Here is a 23,636-nt window from a genome sequence, read left to right as displayed (position 1 = left end):
GACCTGTTCACCCATACTTGCATCTCTTTCCAGCTTTTCCCCCTTCATCAACTAGGTGATCTTCATAAAACATCCTTAAGTCAGGTTCACTCTCTTTCTGCATACCCTACAGGAAAATTTCCATCTGTTTCAAAGCCAAAGATGAAAAGCTTGACAGTAATTAGGCTATTATAATACAAGTTCCACTCACCATTTTGACCAACATTTTCTCACTGCTTCGTTTTGGTCCCTTCTCCCCCTGCATTCACCACTAGTCCTGTACGTATATTGTAACCTTCTTTGTAACAGCTTATATGCTCGATTTTTTGCACAATGGGACTTTGGTCTACAGTTTGTGCCTAATTACTACAGTAATGCTACTTCTAATATTAAATTGAGCTAAACTATAAATTATACACAATTGCCACTTTCACATGCCAATTAGCATGCTGACATGCATTCTGAGGCCACTGTACACATTTGCATTTCCTATCAACACTGTTGTTGGTTATGTACTTCACATACACAGCTAAAGCTACAGACAGGACATATAATTCTTTCCCAAAGGAGAACAAATATGCCCTCTTCACTGATGCTGCTCCGTCTGATCAGAATACCCCTTAGTTAAAGTATCAAAACTAGATAAGAATGAAACAAAATTTCAATTTTCTATTGAAATTTTTAAATTACTGCAGATTGTACATTGTGAACCTCACAATTTTCAGATGGAGCTATATGTCCCATAACACTACACATAGCAGTGAAAAAATATTTTAACATATCATAGAAAATAGACTGTAAGTCCAGTCTGAATCAGAGGGATCAACTCACAAATATAAAAAGTAAAAGGAAAAATTTCCTAAAAATGGTTTGGAATTTATTTTTATTGTTGTTTTGATTTTTGTTTGTTTTTTTCCTGGGGTTTTGTTGGCTACTTTCTTTTTTTAACAGCATAAACTAATAAACAACAATTTATGGAAACAAGAGAGAAAAAATTATGAAAATGAACAAACTAATGAGCAAATTGTTAAATTCTTCTACATGAAAAACTTCTATTTGGTAAGCTGTTATTTAACTAGGAAAAAATATTGTCAAACTAAGATCACAAAATTGAAAAAAATTAGAAAGATCAAATTTAGAAATAACTAGCAAAACAATGATTTGTGAATTTGGAACCATGAATAATATATTTCGATTCTTTAGTATTAAACCTGCATAAATCCTTTTATTTTTAGCAGTACAAAAGTTTGAGTTATTCTTTTCTAAAATTACGTTATGAAAAGGTTGAGTAACAGCTGAAAATAGCTTCTAGCAGAATATTACACTGGATGAGATAAAGCAGTGATTAAAAACTAGTAGCTTCCTTGGCAGAAGCAAAACACCTGCAGCACCAAAGAAAATACTAGTCCAAATTTCAAGAACCAGTTTGCTGTAAAGCAATATAGCTCCACTGTCTTCAACTATACTAAATTACACCTACTGAGGATTTGGATCATAAATCTTCATACTGAAATGAAGCAGCTCTTCAACAGCATCCATAAATTTAACACCTGATAAAGACCAAACAAAATTCTGCAAATATAATCAGAGATTACTGTTACACATTGGTTACAAAGTGTTAGCTAGTATCCTATGCACAGCACTAAATAGAAGAACTGTTAGTGTTTAAATCTGGTGTTGTGACAGGAGATAAGGACTGATAAGAATCACTGTACACGATTTTGACAAATCAAAGTATACTGTACTGCCAACAAGATGCATAGAGTTAATTTTACCTTTATGAAGAGCTACAGCAAAAGTCCTGTAAACAACTAAAACTCTGAGACCCAGTTAGGAAATGCCTCAGAATCTGGCATTTCCAGAGTAAAATTTACATTCAAGTAGGTGATGTTTAGTCCACACATTTTACAGCTATAATCCAGTTGTATGTCTATGTACTAGAATAATTTCTGATCAATCTCTCTTCTGTGTCTCACAATAGGATTCCATAAAAACAAGATAAAGAAATGAAACTGTACCTCAAGAAGCTAAGATTCACCAGACACCTCTTCTACCTGAAATTTACTTAGAATGCAGAAGAAAAATCTGTTACCTAAATTTACAGTTAGAAGATTGGGATTTTGCCCCTCAGGAAAGGAGTGTCTAGATAACCACATAAAGACTTTAAGAGTTTCTTTAACAGGGGAGTCACTTGCTAACTTGCTGTTATCTATGCAGAAAAAAATCCCCTAACTTTTAAAATAGCCATTATTTTAGAGTATCACCACCTCCAGATTTGCTTGTCTGAAAAACAGGACACACATTTTTAAATAAAAGAATGAACACAGACTCAGGATAATTAATTCTGTCTATAGCAGGTGAACTATCTCAAGAAGAGTGCCAATTCTGTGGTAACCATCAGCAGATGGTGAATATTGGATCCTTTGGCTCCAACAGGAAGTGTTTTGAAGGGGAAGTCTTTGGAGGACCAGCACTCCATTAGCATTTCTACATTTCAATCTAACAACCCAATTAATCAAAAATCTTACAGCTTTTAAAACTCAAAAGCAGCTTAATGATAGACGATGACTTCTTTAAGAAAAAATAATAAGTTTCTGCTACAACTCATTTTTTTAAATTTTCACCCCTGCCATCTTCTTGAAAGAACTACAGATACGTATCTGAATGTGAACTTCAACACCTCAAATACTTGCAGAGACTCTCACACTTAATATCTGTAAATTTCCAACTCTCAGCTCTTCATATGATGTGAGGTTTTTTGCAAGTATACAACGCAACATCCAGAACAAGACCATATGATCATTACAATAAAGATAGGCTTCCTGTTTCATTGATGAAGGTGGAGCTCTGCTACGGAAGTGCCATTGGCATCTGAGAGGACTCTATTATGGTCACTTCTAATAGTTCAGACCAGTTTAGCACACTTTAAATGAGACAACGCCAGCTTAAAACCGGACTGATGCTGGAAATAAATCTCACCTCTCTGTAGAATCTGGATGCCAGCTGCTGGAGAGGAGCCCAAGAAGGTGGATTGTTGCACTAGCAACCATGGACAAAGCACAAAGAGAAAGTCACTACACCCCTTGGCACTGGTTTTAAAGGGAAGCCAGAATCATATCAGTAGGGATACAAGTGGGAGTGGGAGGGAGCAAGTCACCTCTGGGTTCCATCAATGTGCAATATCCTAAATGGGAGAAAAAGTGTTGTTTCCAGTTTCTCTGGGCATTGGGGAAGAAACAGAGAATTCACCAGGAAGTCACTAAAAAGACTGCATTTCTGGATATTCTGGGCCTAGCACTCCTCTACTCTTCAGGATTGGCCTTTTTCCTGAGAAAGCAAGCTAGGAACAGAAAGGTCTACAATGTCCTGATGCACACCCGTTAACTCCACACTTGTGCCCTTTGCAACCTTTACTTTGAAAGTCAACACAGAATAGAAGAAGACCTGTTGTTTCCTACATCTACTCTAAGTTAAAGTTACTATATGGATTAAAAGAACTGCACATTCCAATGTGTCACAAGCAAGGACATCCAGACTACTGCACAAAATTTGTAATTACATTTGCAGCTAGATGCTGACATCACATGCCATGGTTGTCTCCAATATTTCTGTATACTTATGTGGTCACCTTGCTTCTAGAAGAGGTTGAATCTTTTAGAGACCTGTACAATACTAGCAATGCTTGTAAATGTAGAGGATTACACAGGGTAAATGTTCACAGAGCATATTAAAAGACCTTATATTTCCTTCTAACCTCAAAAAGCTGTTAATCTTAAATTTGATGAGTAAAGGACCTTCTGATATGGCTAGAAATGTTAAAATGCTGAATACCTAGAAGCATATATAACACCATTCATTTTCCTCATAAGAAATACCTTGGATTCAACAAATAATCTTCTAACAACCAGACGATAGTTACCTGCCCTTCTCAGGGAAGTTTTAGAAAAGTTCTTAGAACAGTTGCATGCATACATGTGTAAACAGATGACTGAACAAGATGTGACTGAACAAGTTTTTACCTTAAAATCTATTCTGACAGGTTGCTCATAGGAGATTGCTCCAGGACTCTAGTCCTTATCCCTAGCATCCCAAAGCTTGTGGAAATAACTAGAGAAGATGGTTTTCAAATAAATAATCCAAGATAATCCTGTAAATGTTCTGATTATGTACATCTCTATTATGTATACCTTGTGTTATAGACTATATGTCCACACAGAAACAAGGGCTGGGCCCATGCATGAAGGGAGAGAAATAAAAAGAAACGGACCACCACCAGCCATATATTTAAGCAAATGAACTGCTGTAGGTTGCTGCCACAGCTCTCAAAACATTATTCTTTCATAATTTTATTGGTTAAATATTTATGAAGGATGTCTGCTTGAGGGGGAGAATCGTCCATTCACCTCTCAGATGTCAGTCTGTCATATTACAGGATGTTAATTCATAAAAAGGAACTTAATAGTATAATTATTCTAACTAAATGTAAAACAAATCTCTACCAAAATAAAAAAGGTAATAATTCAATTAGTATAACAGAGTGGTGAAGAAATGAGAAACTAAACTAGTACAGTTTACAATAACACCCAAAGATATGCTGCTTCATAATCATACATCCAATAACGCACTGAATGGTTTTACTGTTAAAAAAATCCACAAATAGGCCCCTACCCACAACACAAACAAAGCTCTGTTTCTGCAATATACATAATTTTAAGCTCATAGTATTTGTAAATAAATGCAATTTTCCTATTAAAAGTGTAAAATATTATCTTCAATTAAGTAATTAGCACAACTTTAATGGGTGCAATCTGCACTGTCACGACTGAATTGTCCAAAGGTTGTTTCAGACACGTTTAAATAGTAACCTTCCTGTTACTGCATACTGAAATACTTTGCAGATTGTAGAATAAGAGATGTCAATCAGGCTTGACTCACTTAAAGTTCCTTGAAGAACTGGGGTACAAAAATAAAAGTCTGTATGGTGTAGAAATCACTCATATAGGTGTGATTGATTGTTTTTCCACAACGCAGTCATACCTTGGATATACTGCTGCAGTCATAAGAGGATGATTATGAGAAAAAAAATTAATACAAATCTTAATCTTCCCTAGCAGCTAATACTTTTTGCTGAATGTTTTTCTCAAGCTACTGAAAAAAATGAGATGGAAGAAAATTAGTAATGGGTGATGTGGGAATCATTGTAATAGCTGTTTCTCATAGACATGGCTTGCAAGAAGCAGGCTGGATTATAAATACCTCAGCAACGATAGCTTTGACATCTTTTATGGTGTAAGTCTTGCAGTTTGGCTACGTAAATACAAAAAGATCCTGATAACTCTGTGTAATCTACACAGTTACAGCAGCTAAAAAGTTAATGATGGTAACTAGAAGCTATTCTCTCTATCCAGGTCCTAACTCACTCTCACTTCTTTTCCTTTTCATTTTTTTTCTCTCTGACTTATCTCCAAAGCCTTGTGGGTGTTGAGATATACATCACACAGTGCACAAGGTAAGGCAACACTAATATGCAGCAAATCTCTTCACTCAAATGGGAGAAAATTCAATCCTTTCTTGCCAGTGCTAGATGGGGTTTACTGACCCCACCATCATGACTTCTGTGGTCATAGAGCTGGCTCATTATATAAATGACTACAAAATATACATATCCAGCAATCCTCAGAGGAAACCAGAAATCATCGGTAACTGATGCATAGCTGAAAAAAGAGATTAATTTTTCCCCACGAGCACTATTTGTGCATTCACACACTTAATATTTCACATCACATCTGACTGTTTGAGTAAATAAAGTGACATTTTTGATTATGGAACGTATTAGAGACTGAAAGTAGTTTAATTGATCTATCAAAACATTTGAAGGATTGATTACTACAGTTTCAAAGTCATTTCTTTCAACAGAGGTGTGGGCACTAGACTGCTGTGGTCCATGGCTAGTCGGCAAGCACAAAGCCTCTGAATAGTCTCAATTAGAAATGAGAGTCTAAAACCCATAAGTGAAGAAAACTTTATAATTTAAGGAAACATTTCCAAGTTTGCATTCTGCAGTGATGCAGCTCTCTTTTTATAGGGCCCTAAAAGATTCTTCCTTCATATTCTGCCTTTGGTAATCTCCAGGGGAAAACAACGTGACCACACCGAAAATCCCCTAGAATGCAATAGTATGTGTCCAGTAATGCAACTAAACCAAACTCATTACCGTTAGATGCATAAAAATAACTAGGCAATTTAGATAGTCACTTCAGGTTGGCTTCACGAGTAACCCTCTCTCCCACCCCTTATTGCTAGTCCAACAAATGAGCCTTCCAGATTTCACAGTTAAATGATGGCCATTTGCCTTCCAAATTGTGCTGCTATTCTTGCCTTGTAATTTAAAGCCTCCTAAGGTTCCCTAAAGACACAAGAAGAATGGGAGGCAGAAACAACACACATATTTTCAGCAGTGCAATTTTATCACTGTAATGCCTTCAAATTGTAGTCACACCATTTTCAGACCCCTTAGCATAATTACCTGCAGAGCCAAGGGTGGGGCGAAAGTACAGAACAGAATGTAACAAAGAGCAATATCTTTGAGAGGTGTCATGGCCTTTGTGTAGTGCAGAGATGAAGTTTTTTAAGAACTAAAAGGAGAGGTTAAAATCAAAGAAAAGTTCAAGACAGGGATCTCTTATGAGATGTATTAAGCAGCATCTTAGGGTAGAAAAATGGCATGAGATACAGCCAGCATGAAACAGACCCAAAACCAGAACCAGAAATATAGCAGTCAGGTCATGTGCTTCTACAAATACCTGCATCACAGAAGGGGATCTTGAGTTTCACTGCAAGTTTTGGTTCACATATGCTTTTACTCAGCTTTCTGAAGACAAGAGTGAAAGAACTTCCTTTTGTAAAGAAAAAAACCCAAAATTAATGGAGTAGAAAAAGAGTGCAAAAGAGATTAACTAATACTTTTTTCTATTGCCAACTTCACTATTCCTACAGGACAGAGAGGAGAAAGGTGCCTCCAAGGTACAGTCCCTACCTAGACCTCCTATTCCTAAGACAACACTGCTTTCTCTCATCCCTTTCAGAGGGTCAAAAATAAACCTTAAAGCTGACCTAGATCCAGATTGGTATAAGGGTCCTACTTTGTCTTCCTTTTCCTTGTATTTATGGCAACACAGTAAGATCTTCACATATAGACCTCATTCCAAAATTTAAGTCCAATCTTTTTTTCAGGAGTTTGAGAGCTTTTGGGTGGTTTTAGTTCTGAATTGAAAGAAAAGGGAGAAATCATTAATATAACACTTCCAGAAGGAAAAAAAAAAAAAAGCTGTGGGGTAATTTCTGTCAGCCAAAGACAGTTTTTCAATAAGAATCAAAAATAAAACTTAAATGACAGTAAAAGATACACTCCATTGTATTCCAAAAGGGAATAATAATTTTAAATATGAAGATTATCAGTGAGATCTCACAAGGAGACTTGTTCTCTAGAAGTCTCTAAAGCAGAGAAAATCAGCTTATTGTGATGTTGTCCTTGCTCTGTGGCTCTTTCTGATACAGGAGTAGGCAAGAGAGAAACACCTCTTGAATGTTCCACCACACTTATTTCTAGGGAGGAGAGCCATTCCCACAAAGAGAGTCATACCTGTTGGGACCATTCATGTGCAAAATTTACTTGTCAGCCCAGTATTCTAACTTAGTAAAAAAATACAATTTTTTTTAAGTAAAAAAATACAATTTTTTTAATGGACTACTTGAATATTCTTTTTAGAAAAACAAACAAACCCAAAGAACCAACAACAACAAAAATCTGCTAGCATTATCTAGTATCAGAGGAAATACAAGACCATAAAAATAAAGGGGGAAAAAAATGTTCCAAGTAGAAGGTGCTGAAAAAAGAGGTGAAGATGTAGCTCATCTAGAGTTTCCTAGTGAGGTGGATTTCATTTTCTTTACTTCCTACAGTTACCTAGTAAGGACAGGGGGAGGAGTATGTGTGTTTATACGTGTGTATTTTTATTTGTTTAATTGAAGTACTCAGAAAAGCAGACAACAAACAATACAATCCTAGATGCCGAACTCTTTTTCAATTAAGGCAAAAAGTTGCCAAAAACAATCAAGAATTTGGCTGACTTTAGTCTTTTATTCAGCACATGATGTTTGAAGTTAAGATTCTATACTTCATTGAAAAGTTTTAAATACAAACCCAAAATTCATTGTCAATATTTGAGCTACATAGTACCAGATGTTTCCAACACTAAGAAAAGGTAAAGAAGGAAGCAGAATGGCACACAAAGCAACTGAATGGAATATGTAAATTAGCTTAATTGTACCAAATGCATTAGTGTTCAGAGTACATGTGTTCCACCAGCAGTTCATTGGGCTAATTTGCTCATAGACAGTTGTACCAGTCTAGTTTTTGTGCTCACAAAGAAACTAGTATCAGGGATAATGTTTTTCAACAAAACGTGCTTTGTCTAACATCCACAACAGAGAGATCACACAAATCTACTAAACCTTTGGATCACTGGAGCTAGATAGCTATAGGAAGTCAGCCTGGTCTTTTTGAAAACAGATACATCCTCTGACACAGATCCCAAGTGAAGTATTTGCCACTGTTTTCATGTTCTAATACTCTTTAAGTTAGGTTTTAGGCACCTATTGTGTATTGCAGAGATGAAATAAGTAGATAAACGTATTAATTTTTATATATTGTAAACAAGAATTATTAGTTCACTGTTTTGTCCAATGATATTTCCAAAGAAGAGCCACAAATGCCTGAAATTACCACCAAGAGAGCATAAGAAAGGAATAATCAAAGATGACTCCCGACACTGCGGAAGCAGTGTTATCACTCTAGACATGAGGCTGGAAGAGAACATTCAGTTTAAAAATCCACTGCAAATTCAATAAGCTGTCCCACAAGTCCATTAGTATATTACCTGTAGTCCTTTCAGACAGCCTACCTGCGTGTAAGGTCCAAGCCCATAACAACATTGCTAGTTTCAATTTCAATTGACCTTACTTATTCCCTGCATTTTCTTCTAGAGAACCTTGTCACATAATCTTTTTACCCCTTTGACTGCTGTGCTTTTTACTAAATGAGTTCTTTGTGGTCTTCAGCAAGACTTCATTTTCATTGGTTTTAATGAGCCACCCCATTCAAAATGTATTGATATTCATACCTCCGCTGTCAGACATACCCTATGTGAATGGCCCCTCAGACAGCCAAGCTGCTGAATACAGAACCTATTACCTGCAAAGAGATATTTGAAAGGTCTGCAGATTCACTGTACCATTAATCCAGTTTTTTGTTGCAATGTAAGTCTCAGTATTTCTTAACATCTATTTCAGCAAATCATTAAACCCAGTGTGCAGCATAGTATTGAGTGACCCAGAGCTGGTTTATCAGTCACAGCCACCAGGATAAGGATTGCAAATGGAAAAAAAAATGTATGGTCAAAGTGTTGTCTTTACCGGTCACAAAAACAGCTCTCTAAGATCTAGGAAATAAAATCAATTAAGACAATCAGGACAGCCTAACAAGCTATGCTAATATGCACTGAGTTTGGAAAGAGTGGAAGGACTGAAAGCAGGTAGAAGGTGTTATTTGTGTGCTGTGATGGTCATATGTCATCAAAACAAGGGAAATGGACCTTTTTGACCTCCAGAGCTTCATTTCTTATGCACAAGACAAGTCTTAGCATCCTCAAGGTGTTACAAAGGCATTTATTTTAATTTTTGCAAATTTGTGTTCCTCAAGGTCAAGGCAAAATATAAATAAAAATTAAAAGCAAAGTTTAAGCACTCAGAACTAACAATTGGGTACTGTCAGGGCTGAAAACAAGTCTGTCGGAAGGCAAACAGAGCCAAACAAGTCACCATAAGTGTGTAAATGCTGAATCATCATGGTGTGATGCAGGGCAGCCAATTGTGAGGTATGTTTATGAAAAAATACCAATGGTAGTTTAACATGTATGTTATGCCAAGGCTATAAGAGTCAGTGTTCTGTTACAATAAAAGTTCTTCTTTCCTCTCCTGTCTTGTTGCTTGGAATTAGACTGTCTACGTATTTTCTTTTATTGACCGCTGCAACAACAACAGGATACTCTTTGGTCTGGGCTTAGTAACCAAATTTGCTCTTTGGCTATTCATTAAATTAACTCCTTATTCTGACACCTAAAAATAAGAAGGCAGCTGATGACACCACCTAGATCGTCTGTGAGAAATAGAGCCCATGGTTTTAAGTGAGCAGGGGATGGTGGCTAGGAGAAAAGTAGACCATTAACATTTGCTGATTTAATTGAAATTTAGAAATAAAACCAATTTTTTCCTTCTATAAAACTTTAAAAACTACTCTAAATAATAATAAAATTCTCCTAAATATAAGCATCCTAAATGAGCTACATAATGTTCCATGCCATAATCACCACTGCAACAAGAAAATTACTCAAATGGCTTTTGAGCCAGATTTATCAGTCATGGTGCTCTGTGCTCTGAGTAATAATGATCTGTGCAATTAATATCAAACCTTCCAAGACGGTTTTGAGTTCTGAAGTTCTGTGTGCTTCTGTCATTGCAGAAACTGCAAAACCATGTTAGAATGTCATACAGAGGACAAATGGGAAGACGAGAGAAAGAAATGGGGGTGGGGGGAATAGAAAAAAAAAAGGAAAAAAGTTTTGCAGCCAAATAGAAGCCAGGAAAAGTAAGATAATTAGGATGGTTTTTTACAAGATTACAACCATTTGAATTGTTACCACCATTTTATGTTTAATTATAGCTTTTATTGAACTCGTAAGAAACTCAGCTGCTGAAATAATCTAGGGAGCCAAGAACAAACCATTTCTCCCCCTTTTTCAGAATCTTTCAGCTCGGCCAATACACACCCTCTTTTTGTAAACCAAAGATGGAACAAAGCACTATTGCACTCTTGTTTATGTTAGAGTCTCAGATGTCATCATTATTCTCAATCCTCATGGAAATCCTGGGATAAGAGATGAATGAAGGAGACACAGGGGCATAAACAGGATAGAATTATTTTCTCTGCATCTTGCTGCATCTCTCCATTGGAAAATTATCACTTACATCAATAAAACACACTTCAGGTGATAATGAATGTACAGAGGTATCATAGAGGGAAAAGTCACAACTCCAATACATACAAAACATCAGTTTCCTACATGTTTAAAATTGTACACCGTATGCTGAAGCCTCTGAAGAGATATTACCTCACTGGTAACGCAGGGATGTGAGAGGAAGGAGTACGTGCAATACCACTACTACAGAGCATTTCAATCTGCTAAATACCAATTACCATCACACCTTAAAGCATAATATCTAGCAAGATACAAAACTGCCAATATTTAATATCTGTGACCAGATCAAAAATTAAGCCTGCATACTGTATCCCATATAAGCAGTATATGGGAACAAATAGGAAGCCATTGAACAGGCTGTGTGTACCTGTCACGTGGTATTTTTAGGCTTTGATCCACAATTCTGGCCCATGTGGACAGTCATACTGAAATCAATGAAATTTATATCAATAAAAGTTTGTGGATTGGGCCAGTTATAGACCAATACTAGGAAAACTGATTACAAAAGCAGTCACTTGCATTCAAGCTATGCAAACGAGACTTTTCTTTCAGGAATTCTGGCTATACAATTGGAAAAGGGAAAAATGAACTCTTCTGTATATTGAAAGTTAAAACCAGCTTGAAGGAAAGATACACACACTAATACACTACCACTTACAGATAATTTAATTTCTCATCATTGATTTGATTCTTGTCTGCTGCTGTTTTCTTCACAATGTTCCCCCTCCAGCCTCAGATATTCTCCCAAAAAAGAGTATTAGAGTTATTTGTCTACAGAAAAGTGTCAATGAAACACTCATAGCAGCTGGAGCATCCAGCAGTAATTTTACCTATGATACCTTCACAAAAGAAGTCTTATCCAAAGAGACAAATGTTCCATTTTAGCCTGATTTAGCTTTTACCAGGATTCAGCTCAAGAGAAACCTCCCTAATGCCACATGCTTAAAAAAAAAAAAGGGGAGCACAAGTAAATAAATAAACAAGGCAATTTTCCATTATGACTGAGGAAACAAACACAGTCAAATTTCCAAGTAAAACAAAAAAAAGTGGAAGTTGAACAAAAAAATCAGCGTTCGTTAGTAGTAGAATATGAAACAGATCGTTAACTACAGATTCCCCCAAAATCAGGCATTCAAGGAGGGAACCAGTCAGAGTTTTCTAACAACTTTAGCATAGCCTAGGCAGTTTGGGAGTTAAGAAAAAACACTCAAAGGTTTTGTGATTACATGTCTTTGACAATCAAAAATGGGTACACTCCAAGAGAAATAGCTCAGCAGTAATATTTAGGCATGAAAATAGAAGTTGATCAAACAGTGTTCAACAGAAATCATTTCCAACTATCCCCTCAAACATGAGGAGAGGCCTTTTGGTGAGACACAAGGTTAGCCATATACCTGACACTTGACTTTTTCCTTTGAATGGTCTAAGCAGCTGACTGAATTTTCCAAAGACTTAGATAACTAAGAAAGGGGCTAAAGACCTTCTGATCTTGGTGTTCTTATTCTTCCAAGAACTGTTAGATCACTGTTAATAACGGTCAACTTTTTCTTGAGACTCCATCTCAAAGAGTTTCTGCAGTTAGAAAAAGAAGGAACAAGTCTTTTGTGATAGATGAAAAGACAGAATGGGAGAGATATGTTGCCTGGAAAAGCATTAATGGAATGTGAATGGACTTTTTACTTATTGGACAATCCACCCAGCAGACTGAAAGTTTTTTCCCCAGTTTATTGTTGTGTGCTTATGAATCCTTGTGCACCCCGGTTTATTGTCAAAATTTATGAATCCTGCTGTACCTCCATATTGTCCCCATTTCTCCCTCAGACTTCCCCTTTGAAAGTTGTTTGTCTCTTTGTCTCCCCTGTTTTCCTGCTCCTCTGCCACTGATTGGCTGTAGCTACCACAGTGCAGGGAGAGCTACCATTGGCCAGCTCCCTCAGAGACCCGGGAGTTCCACCCATCTTTCCCCCGTCCCCCTATCACATCTTTCCCTGAGCTGTCAATCTCTTGCGCCTCCCCGGTTTGGAATCCGCCCCTCAAACCTCGTTTATTTAAACCCTTGTACCCCTGAATAAACCGGCATTGCTGCGCGAGACCTCAACTGTGTCAGAACCCTAATTGCAGTGCCTGGTCCCATCCCTCAAACCCCGCGGACCGTGGCAGTCTTTCCTGCCCCCTACCTAATTGTGTTAGTATTTCCAGTACTTGGCATTCATCTCTCTGCATTTTTCACTTCTCTCAAAGCATTTTGATGCACACCTTGCAATAATGGAGTTTACAAACCAGCAATCTCATCCATATTCCTACCCAGCTGTGGGGTTAGTTCATATTTACAATAGCATTGTATTTTAAGACCCTTATTTGTTAGAAGCTGTCAAGGCAAATTGGGAAAAAAAAAAACATTAAAGAGTAAGAAACCTCAAGTGGTACTGAGAAAAAAGTTCTGAATATGAAAAAGAAAGCATAACTAATGTGTATATAAATTGGAGACTTCACAGCAAGTCTAGTTCAGCCATTCAGAGATTTGCATTGTCTGCACTGTGCAGTCTGGTGTCAAAATCAGTGGTCCTCTGGGCATAAAATCTTCCATTGCCTATGTGATAATATCTCTGATCTTCCTGTTGATCATTTCAGATTTTATCTTCTCTGAGTACGTTTTATTAATCTTGGATTTCTGGAAAAAATGGAGCAAGAGGTAGGATAAAGCCTCAGACTGACTGAAGTAAATGACGCATTTACTCAGCTGTACAACAAATCACCGAGCATCATGCTGCAACCAGGTCCATTAGGAGGAAAGCAAACATTCCTCTCCATGCCCCAGAACACCTCTATGCTTGGAGTATGCCATGAAACGGATATAAATCTGACCCAAGGAATTCTCATCAATGAACAGAAGAACACCAAGGTTCACTTTTTCAGCATTATATTTACTCTTGCCTGTGAAGACACTAAGCACGAGGTATCATTTTCAGCTTACACCATTATATATCTAAACTTACAGCCCAGTTAAATACTGGCCACAATCAGTTGTGTATGTAGGTCTCTTGGTCCATTGATAGTCAGGAAGTAGCCATCCCTATCTATCTCAAGTATCTTATCATTTATAATGGCTGCTTATTAAAACAATATATCTTTCAAAATACACTCATAAAAGATAAAATGGTAATGTATCCACTTTATTATATTCATAAGTAAGTTAGAATAAAATTACAAATTCTTTTTGACTCTATTCAGTCTTTGCATTTGACTTACAGAAAAAGATCTCTCTTGATAACTTGCCATTCAGTTTCATTTTCCCAGACATTACTAGATGTTAAGCTTGAATTCTTGCTCAGGTATTTAAACTTTCTGCAGTATCATAATAGCCAGACTTTTCTCAGCTGAAATATCATTACCTTTTACATCTCATAAGAATTTTTAAAATCAATAATTAATAGTATTAAGATGATGAGAAAAGCCAAGCTTCTCAGTATTCATTAACTTTGAACAGATCTAAATTCCTTTAATTGTTTTAAACTGGGAAGAAGATGGAATATCAATTCTATAAATATCTGGAAGGATTTTTCAACAGGCTTTCATTTATACTCACATGGATCTACTGATGAATTTTTCAGCAAGGGACACATTGTAGTTTCAGAAGGACCAAGGAAAAGTTAATTCCCTGATAACTTCTAGGCTGTATTATAACTTAATGAGTCACAGCTTTCCCTCCCCTTTCTTTAGCTTCTCAAAATAGGTATGGGGCAAAATACCTTCATTGTCCTAAAGTAGAGGTCTAGAGTTTCTGCCCTTTACTTACCAGAGGCAGCTGTCACATATCTTCAAAACCTGGGAAAAAGAAAAATAAAACCACAAGAAACCACAAAAACCCACAGCAAAAAATCCCCACCTCCACAGTTAAATTAACATGGCTATAAAGCAAGACTGTTGTTTTTCTCTCTTCCTGAGACTCACCTCCAACAGGCCAATGCTGATGGCGACAGATATCTGAGTGAAAGTAACTAACCTCTTCCCAGACACATATCTCATTCCAGTTAGATCTCATCAACTGCCAGCCTTGTCTTTGTGCCATGGCAATCCTTGACTAGACACAGCAGTGAGTGAGGAAAAGGTGTTGTTCTGAAATTCGCTCAATCTTGTCTTCTCCATTTTTCCTATCACAGAGATTATTGACTTTCTTCCCCTGCAAAAAAAATATTCCATCAGGGCACGAGAACAAAGTTAAGGCAACTAAAACCAGGAACAGTTTCTCTGTAGGCACTTTCGTTAAGGGTGATACAAAGCTGTTGTAGTGGGGAGTAAAAATTAATTTGCTAGAAATTCATTTGCATTCAGTGTTTCCAGGATGAAGAGAAGAATCAGGGAAGCATATCTTGGTAAATGGGCTCTGTTCAGACTGCTGTTACTAACCAACTCCCATATGTGTCTCAGGAGTCTGCCCTAAAGAAGGAAATGCAACTCTGGGACAAAACTGGCATTTGAATTTCCCCTTTCAGTAGGAAAATCACGTTTTTTTACAGTTGATACACTTAAGAGAACATTTGAATTGGTGAGAAGAACTGGTGTATGTGCACTGGTAGCACACTGAAAAACAAAAAGACTGGTTCGTTACGCAGCCCAGATAACCTTGGGTATAACATAGTATAGTTTGTTGGGTCTATGGTGGTTTTTGCAGTAAAGCATCTCATCTTCTCAAGCTAATATGAGAAGTTGTCACATGTGTCCTTGTAGGTGGGAGCAATAAAGAAGAGGTACTGAGCAGAAACTAGCATTTTCTTCTGCTTAGAAGGAGGGTGTCAATTTGCACCAGATGTCCTTGGCCATTTGGGGTATGCAGTCTAATAACAGAGAGCTACCCACTTTGTTGCTTCTAATTGAAAAAGTACTTCCTCTAATTTCTCTGAAGTAAGTGTCTGTATTAGAAAGCTGAGATAAATCATTTGGCTTCTTGTGGCATGAACATAAATGAAGAGGGAGGATTTGGAGGGAGATGAAAAGAATCTGAGAGAAGGATTTTCCCTCCTCAAAAAAACCAACAAAACAAAACAAAAACAAACAACAAAACACCCAACTAGATATAATTAAAAAAACAAACAGACACAACAACAGAAAAGAAAAAAACAACCCAAGATAGAAGCCAGGTTCTGTAATAGAATTCAGTTGTGTTAGTTTTAATATTTATTTACCCACAAATAAACAATCATGCTAAAGCACTGTTGAAGTGGGTTTTGTAGGTGTCATGGAAAGAAGGGGAAGGCTTAGAAAAAGTTTATTAGAGAAGACCTCTCGTTGCGCTTCGAGGTGCAGAGAGGACCCCCTTGCTTTCTCAACTCCTTCTCAGAGAGGAGCCAGGGTGTGGCTGGATCCAATTTTAGCCTCAGATTTTGTCAACTGTTTAAATTTAAGGAATTATAGAGTTGTGATTGAACCATTTATTTCCTGTAGGTTTTAATGATGGCAAATCAGATATATTTATATAAAATTGAATTATTTATTATGACAAATGAACAGACAAATTACCTTAATCAGTAATACTGTGTATTTACTACACAGCATAAAAGCTAAAAACTACAAAACTAGCAAAAAGAAACAATCATTGAGTAGAAATTGATGTAACTCACCATACAACAACTGTGGTGAATCGTTCTCTTTCACTTAACCCCTGAGGCATAACCATGAAGAGGCATCCCTGCAAGTATCGAAGTCTTTGTAAAAGATACTCCACACTCTGACCCTGGACTTCCCTGCCTGAGAGCTAAGAGAGTCGTGTGTGTTTCTTTAGTCATTCACTTTTGAAACAGCACTTCTCCTGTCTTCTCTCCTTCTTCAACCTCCTGGCAGGGTAATGGGAGGTAGAAGATCACAAATGCTACCACTTTGACCATCCTTTCCTCAGTACCACCAGTTTCTTCTTTCCAGTTTATGGAAATGATGGACATGAGAAGTCTTATTAAAGGACATGAGAAGTTTGCAAGCTGTAATTATTCCTTTCAGACAAAAGTTACTTTTTGCTGATCTTCTGGGCAAGGTAGCACTGAAAAGAACAGCAAGGAATCTTAAAGCAACTCCTGCAGCCTCTCTCTGTTTCAGTCAGCTAGAAAAGAGGTTTGTTATCTCTTCTTTGACCAGTTCATACTCTACTGTAAGAGTTTTTCAGTACTAAAGAACAACTTTCAAACTCTTGGGCTTCAAACTTGAGAAAATTTGAACAATTTAAACTAAAATTAGGAATGCAAGTAAATGACCAGTACAAAATAAAATTGCCTTTTTCATCAAAATTCTGCCAGCTGTGCATCCAGTCGTACCAGCCTACTATAGAGATAAAGCCATTTCTTGATAATCCTGCAGTATCAAAAAAAGTAATGGAAAGGTTAGGCATAGTCTGTTCTTTGGAATAACAGCACTGGTTACACCTGAAGAAAAGCAGTTAAGTCTGTAGTGGTTTCATATGTGACATGAAGAGCAAATTATTGTTAGAACAGGATTGTATTACTCCTGATTAAAATTACCCAGTTTGGGAGCAAGGATTGAATTTAAACTGCTGATGGACAAAAGATTTCCATGCACCTATGTCTCAGTTTAGTGAGACTGAAAGTGTTTTGCTAAGGAGGACGAGTTATGAGGTAGACCAAACTCCTCTCTCTCAGCAATTGTAAATCTGAAATTAAGAGGTTCCAAATGATGAAGCATGGAAAAAAGAAAAATAACAACCCTTTATCGAAGCATATATTTGTATTGGCAAAACCAGCAACAGAGCACAAAAACAACTAACCAATAATCCTGTACGCAAAAAGTCTTCTTCAAAAAAAGGAAATACTCTGATACTTCTCTGTCCTCTAGTGTGATTCTAATCACGGCAGGAGACGCTGTTGGATCACTGGAGGAGCAGAGGCTGCAGTGCTCGGTGTTGGTCAGCAGGGGGCGCTGTTGGGCTCTGGTGGTTGCCATGTGAGGCCCCGGATCGCCGGAGAAGCCGAAAATGGAGATTTTTTTTCCCCCACCACCAAGGAGGGGAAGGGGAAAAGGGGAAAGAAAAGCGGTTTCTTTCCCACTAAACTCACACTGTCTGTGGTTGGCTGTAGTCAGGACTCCTCCTTTTTTGTCGATGAGCACAAACTCTCCGATGAATTCTGAGCAGATTCGGGCTGGAGACAGAGTAGCGCGCAGGCAAGCCGAGGCCGGAGAGCAGTCAGACGACCAGATCAAGAGCAAAATGGCCTCAGAGCTTTTCCAACACACACCCCCCCTGACTTTGCCAAGGCAAAAAGTGAAGTGCTGCTTTCCAAGGAGAGGAAGGGAGAAAATCTCGCCAGCCCCCAGCCCCAGAGAGGGCTAGCAGCCTGGAATGTAGTTCTGCCAGCCAGCTCCTTTGTGTAGGTAATCACCCAAGGCAGAAAACTATCCTCCCTATTCAGCATCCCTCCCCATATGCAGCAGGAGAAAGGAAAATTCCTGTTTGTTTTTTTAGAACAAGTAAACTTATGACAACCTAGCTTTTAGCCAATGTAGACTGTGCCTACAACTTTTACAAGCATAAGAACAGTCTGGTTCTCTTCACTAATCTGGGTTGGATTAATCTTCAGTTTTAAAGAAATATGTAAATTCTTGGCAAAATCAGTTCTTCATTTCTTATGTCAAATTGTACTGGTTGCCTAAGTCAGAAGAAAAAGAAAAGAAAAGGCTCAAAACCTTTGTACTAGAAAGAAACAGGACCTCTTTTTTAGCTATGGGTTGAAGACCAACCTGAATCAGTACTTAGAATAACATTAAATTTTAGGTTGAGACCAAGTGGGATGGGCTTAAGAGGAGTGGGAGCTCCTTCTCTGCTTTTTCTCTCATTAGAGAAGTCAAAGCCATAATCTGACTCATGAACAAAGAGAAGGTTTCAGATAGTCAACAGTCTTTTCTGAATGCTGCCTCATTGACCATAGATGGACAATTACAGCTATGGTCTCTCAGCTGTACAATGTTGACCGTACACCTATTACAGGCAGTACTTGCAGCATGAGTTTGTATCTGATCAAGGTACATAAACTTTTGAGGTTGATTTTCTGCACTCATAGGTCAGTCCCAAAGGTAAAAGCTAAAAGACAAGGGGAAATTGACAAGGTATGGATGAGGTAAAGCAGCTGAGAGAAACTGGAAAATATTTCCAGAAGGCAAATGATCTCCCCAAAGTATTTCTTAAACCGTCCTTCCGGAAGCTCTGGGATGGCTGTATTTTTTCTCCTCTGCCCTATCCCAGGCTTTTTCTCTAGCTGCATAGAGGATATAACAGAATCAGTGTGATATTTTTCAAACAGTATAAAACTCACATTTAAAAAATTAACAAAGTAAAAAGATGTCTCCTTTCTCTAATAGTGTTAAAGATTTTATTTCAGGAAGACTGAAGGTGACAAGCAGAGGCAGATTAGAAGAACTTTTAGTATCTTCATGCACCACATCTTCCAGGGAATGAAGTCTTCCCTCCAGATGACAGCCACTCCAGTGTCACATGCTTCCTTCTGCTTGATCAAACCTAGTGACACTTACAGAACTGAAAAGAAATACTTGAACAGCTCAGGGAAAGACACATCTACATTAGTAGAAGCCAGTTAGATATTCTTGGAACTTCTGTCTGCAAAAAAATACCAGAGTACCAAAATATGCACTAAGTGAAGAAGTCTCGAACATGAAAACACATCACCTGGATGATCCTGGAGGCAGGAACAAGAGGGAAATAACACATATGACGGTAGTTGAGATTCAAGACACCAGAATAAAATGCAGATAAACCAAATGGGAAAAACGTATAGGGTGCACAATAGCTATAACCTTTCCCTTCAACCTGTCTGGCTCTCTTCATTTTCTCTGTACATTTCTGGAGAAGCAAGACAAAGTCCTCAAAAAACAAAAGGCTACATCAGTATGAACCGATGACTGTGAGCTGCCCATTAGGAGAAATAAAGACACTTTTCTATATCTGTTTCAACCTTCACAAATATCATCTTCCAGGAATCCTTCATATAATAAACCAATAGTCACCTGTTAGAAGTGTCAGTTGATCCGGACAAAGTTACTGCCTGACAAAAGACTGTTAAGGTGACTTTCACTTCACATACAGGAGATTGTCAGGGCTTTAGTCAGTGCTTCAAAAATCAGCCCTGCCCCTCTCTAGGGCTAGTTTAGCTATTAGAAAGTGTAGTGCTACACACATATGTAGAAAATCATACCATTTCCACATACATATTTAGCCTATTTGGGAGCTTTCTATTACACAGAATAATAAGGAGAACAGCAAATACATAGCTACTTGGCCTGGTTATGTGCATATTTTAAAGCTTCTCCATTTTTCCTAGTGTCATTTGGAAAAGGACTGCAGACCCTTGCTCCCACCTGGGTTTTCAGACTTGGCAGGTATCTTAACGTTCTCTCTAGGCTCTAGCTCAGTGCCTCTTGGCTGACAGTGTGCAATCGCTCTGCGCAGCTGTTTTTTTCCCTACCGTTTGTCAGTACACATGCTCTGGGCTTCCTGCTGCCATCTGGCAATCAGTGTGAGATCACAGCTCCTGGTCCCAGGAGGAAGGCACCACAAGACAAGGTCACAGATAAAACAATATCAGAATATACAAACCTTTGTATAGCTGCACCACATGCTGTTTGGCATTCCTGTGACCCAGTTTTTACCTTTTTGTAGCAGTTCAATCAATGATTTTGCTACAGTAGATAAGCATGAAATTAATTTTTCATAGCTTTTACCAATACCACAAAACCATACAGCTCAGAAAGCCTTGTAGGTCCTAATGCTAGTTAGTTCATTTGTATTTAATCTTTGACAGATGATTGCATCTAGCATCAAGACCGAATTGCATAGAATATTTTTCTTTAATCAGAAATAATATCACTGACATCTTCTCATTGCTTCTTCAGAGTTTAATGAGCATTTCTGCTCTGGCTTCTTCAAATACTTGGAGGACACTACATCTCTTTTAGCATTTGCACTACACCCCATTTCTTATGTACCTCATGTTTTGTACAGAATTACAAGATCATTGAGTTTGAATGGTATCCCTGAGCATTGTTTTGCATAAATAAATAGGGACAATATAGGAAAAACAATAAAAATGGAAAACTGATGCGTAAAATAGAGATCTTGGTACCCTTAACTTACACCAATCTGACATAATCACTAGGGTGAAGGGACAGCTCAGTGTCATTTAGGCTGTCTGGACCTGACAAGGTGGAGTCAATCAAACCACTAGAAGGCTGGGCTGAGCATTTTAAGTTGCTGAAGAAAAATGTGTTCATTAATGTGTTTTAGAAAACAAAACTTCTCATTCAGCTTTTTATGTACTGCACCTTAAACTATTTTTAATTAAACTAGAAAAACAAAAACCCACCAACAAACAAAATAAGTTTTTTCTCATTGGTTCCAGGCAGCTATTTTGTTGCTTTAAATGTGACTTTCTCATAAGCAGTAACTCAATATACTCATGCAATTGCTACAGAATAGCAGAAAGCAATGAAGATTTCCTTTACAATGTTCAGTACAATCAGAATTTTTCACAACATACAGAACTCTTGCCTAAGAAAAAATTCTCTCATAGGAATTTTCAGTGAAGCTCTGTGGAGCCTATTCCATAAACAAAATTGATCTGTCAACTTTTTATCTAGTGTAATGGAAAATTCAGATGAGAAAGCCAGTCCTTTTTAAACATGTCAAGCAACTTCTCCCCTAAACGTTGAGCAGTCATGGAAGCTATTACTACACTGTATGGCTGAAATACTTCCTTGGTTGAATGGAGTTTCCTTAATAGATTGTGGTCACATTCAATTTCTAGTTCACTGTCCTTCCAGGGATATCAGGCCCTTCATTAAAGTAAACATGTGCAGTTCAGACAGTCTTTAGAATCACAGAATATGCCAAATTGTACTCTTCATTAGTGCTTACTTATAAGAAACTTTATAAATATGCTGAATTTCTGTAATTTCATGAAGGTACATATTCACTCTCGGAGTTGAGAACATCTACTCTCTATATTTTTTTTTTAAAAGACTAACTCAAAAGAAACTCAGTCAAGATTGTATAACCAAATGACACATAAGAGGCAAACATGAGTAACCCATTTGAGCTGTGTAGGCATTCAAAGTCTTGAATATGGTACTGATTTCTTCACTAGAAATTGCATGTCAAAATTTGAAAGAAACCAGCAAGCATCTGAGCTTGTTTCTCTGAATTATCCTCAGTACTGAGCCTGTTCCTTCTATGTACATTTATTTCTGGTACTGAAATATTATTAGTGCAAATCATCATCCACACAGACACATAGGATATCACTTGTGTGATAAGGGTTATGATTAAAAACAGAAGTCTGAGAAAAGGAGAGGGAGAATTTTTTTTACCAGCTAATGTTATTGTACATTTTCATCACTACTACAGAATTTATTCTATATATCATACAAGATGATGAAACCAGAAGAGCTCCCTGCAGCCAAGACCTGGCAACAGGAATTTACACAGGCCCTCCAGGGTAATGAGGGTCAATTTACTTTATATTTCACTGGAAAAATAACCAAGATTCATCACATATATATTTTATCATGTTTAACGTATTTTACTGCAAGACAAAATGTTTGTAAATATATTTTTCTCTTTGCAGTACTCTGCTAAATTTAACTTTGACCTTAATCAAAGCTAAGGCTGGGGTTGAAGAAAAGGCACAGCATTTTATCACACATGATCAAGTGTGTGTGCTATTGACTTTGGTGCTTAGCTACTAGTAGGAATACCTTAACATGGCTTTCATCACTGTGTGGAAACAGGTAGAAGGATTCTCTAGGTGGGAAGGAGAGTTGTGAAAACTGTGTCAGAGGAGAGAAGTGAGATAAGAGAGAAAAAATCAGAAAATAAATACATTTAAAGACTGAGAGTGTTTAGTCCTGTAGCAACATTAAACAACAAATACACCCAAAACATCCTTTTCGTCAGCAACGTTATTTTCCTGCAGCCCAAAATGTAACATTTCTCATATATATATATATATATACATTTAGCTGTCTGAAGTAATTTTCACCTCAAAGGCTACTGAACTCAGATAAGGTACCTTGTGAGGTCCACTATAGGGGTCTTACCTTTCAATGAACACCAGAATTTGCCACAACAGCACAGTACCTACGTTGCTAGTACTCACATACCCTATTTAGGAAATAAACAGTATTCAGCAGCCACTTTTATGGAAAACAAACTTACAATTTAGCTCACCCAAAGTAGATTTACTTCTTACTTCTTTCAAGTGTCACCCCACCACAAGCAGTTTTTCACTTACCGTTACTCCTGAGATATTTGATGTTCTTCTTGAGGATCCACTTGTTGGGACCAAGAGACATGGAAAAGGTTCAGTTTACATGCCCTGGAAGAATATAAAAGGACTCTTGCCACTGAAGAAACCTTCACCCAGAGGATGGTCAGGTACTGGAACAAGATCTCACTGAGCCTTACAGAGTTCAAGAAGCGTTTGGGCGATACTCTCAGGTGTAACACGGTGTAACTCTTGGGGATGGTTCTGTGCAGTGCTAAGAGTTATA

Source organism: Chiroxiphia lanceolata, chromosome 3, assembly GCF_009829145.1.
Source record: "Chiroxiphia lanceolata isolate bChiLan1 chromosome 3, bChiLan1.pri, whole genome shotgun sequence".
NCBI classification, from domain to species: domain Eukaryota; kingdom Metazoa; phylum Chordata; class Aves; order Passeriformes; family Pipridae; genus Chiroxiphia; species Chiroxiphia lanceolata.
Note: the sequence above shows the minus strand (reverse complement) of the source record.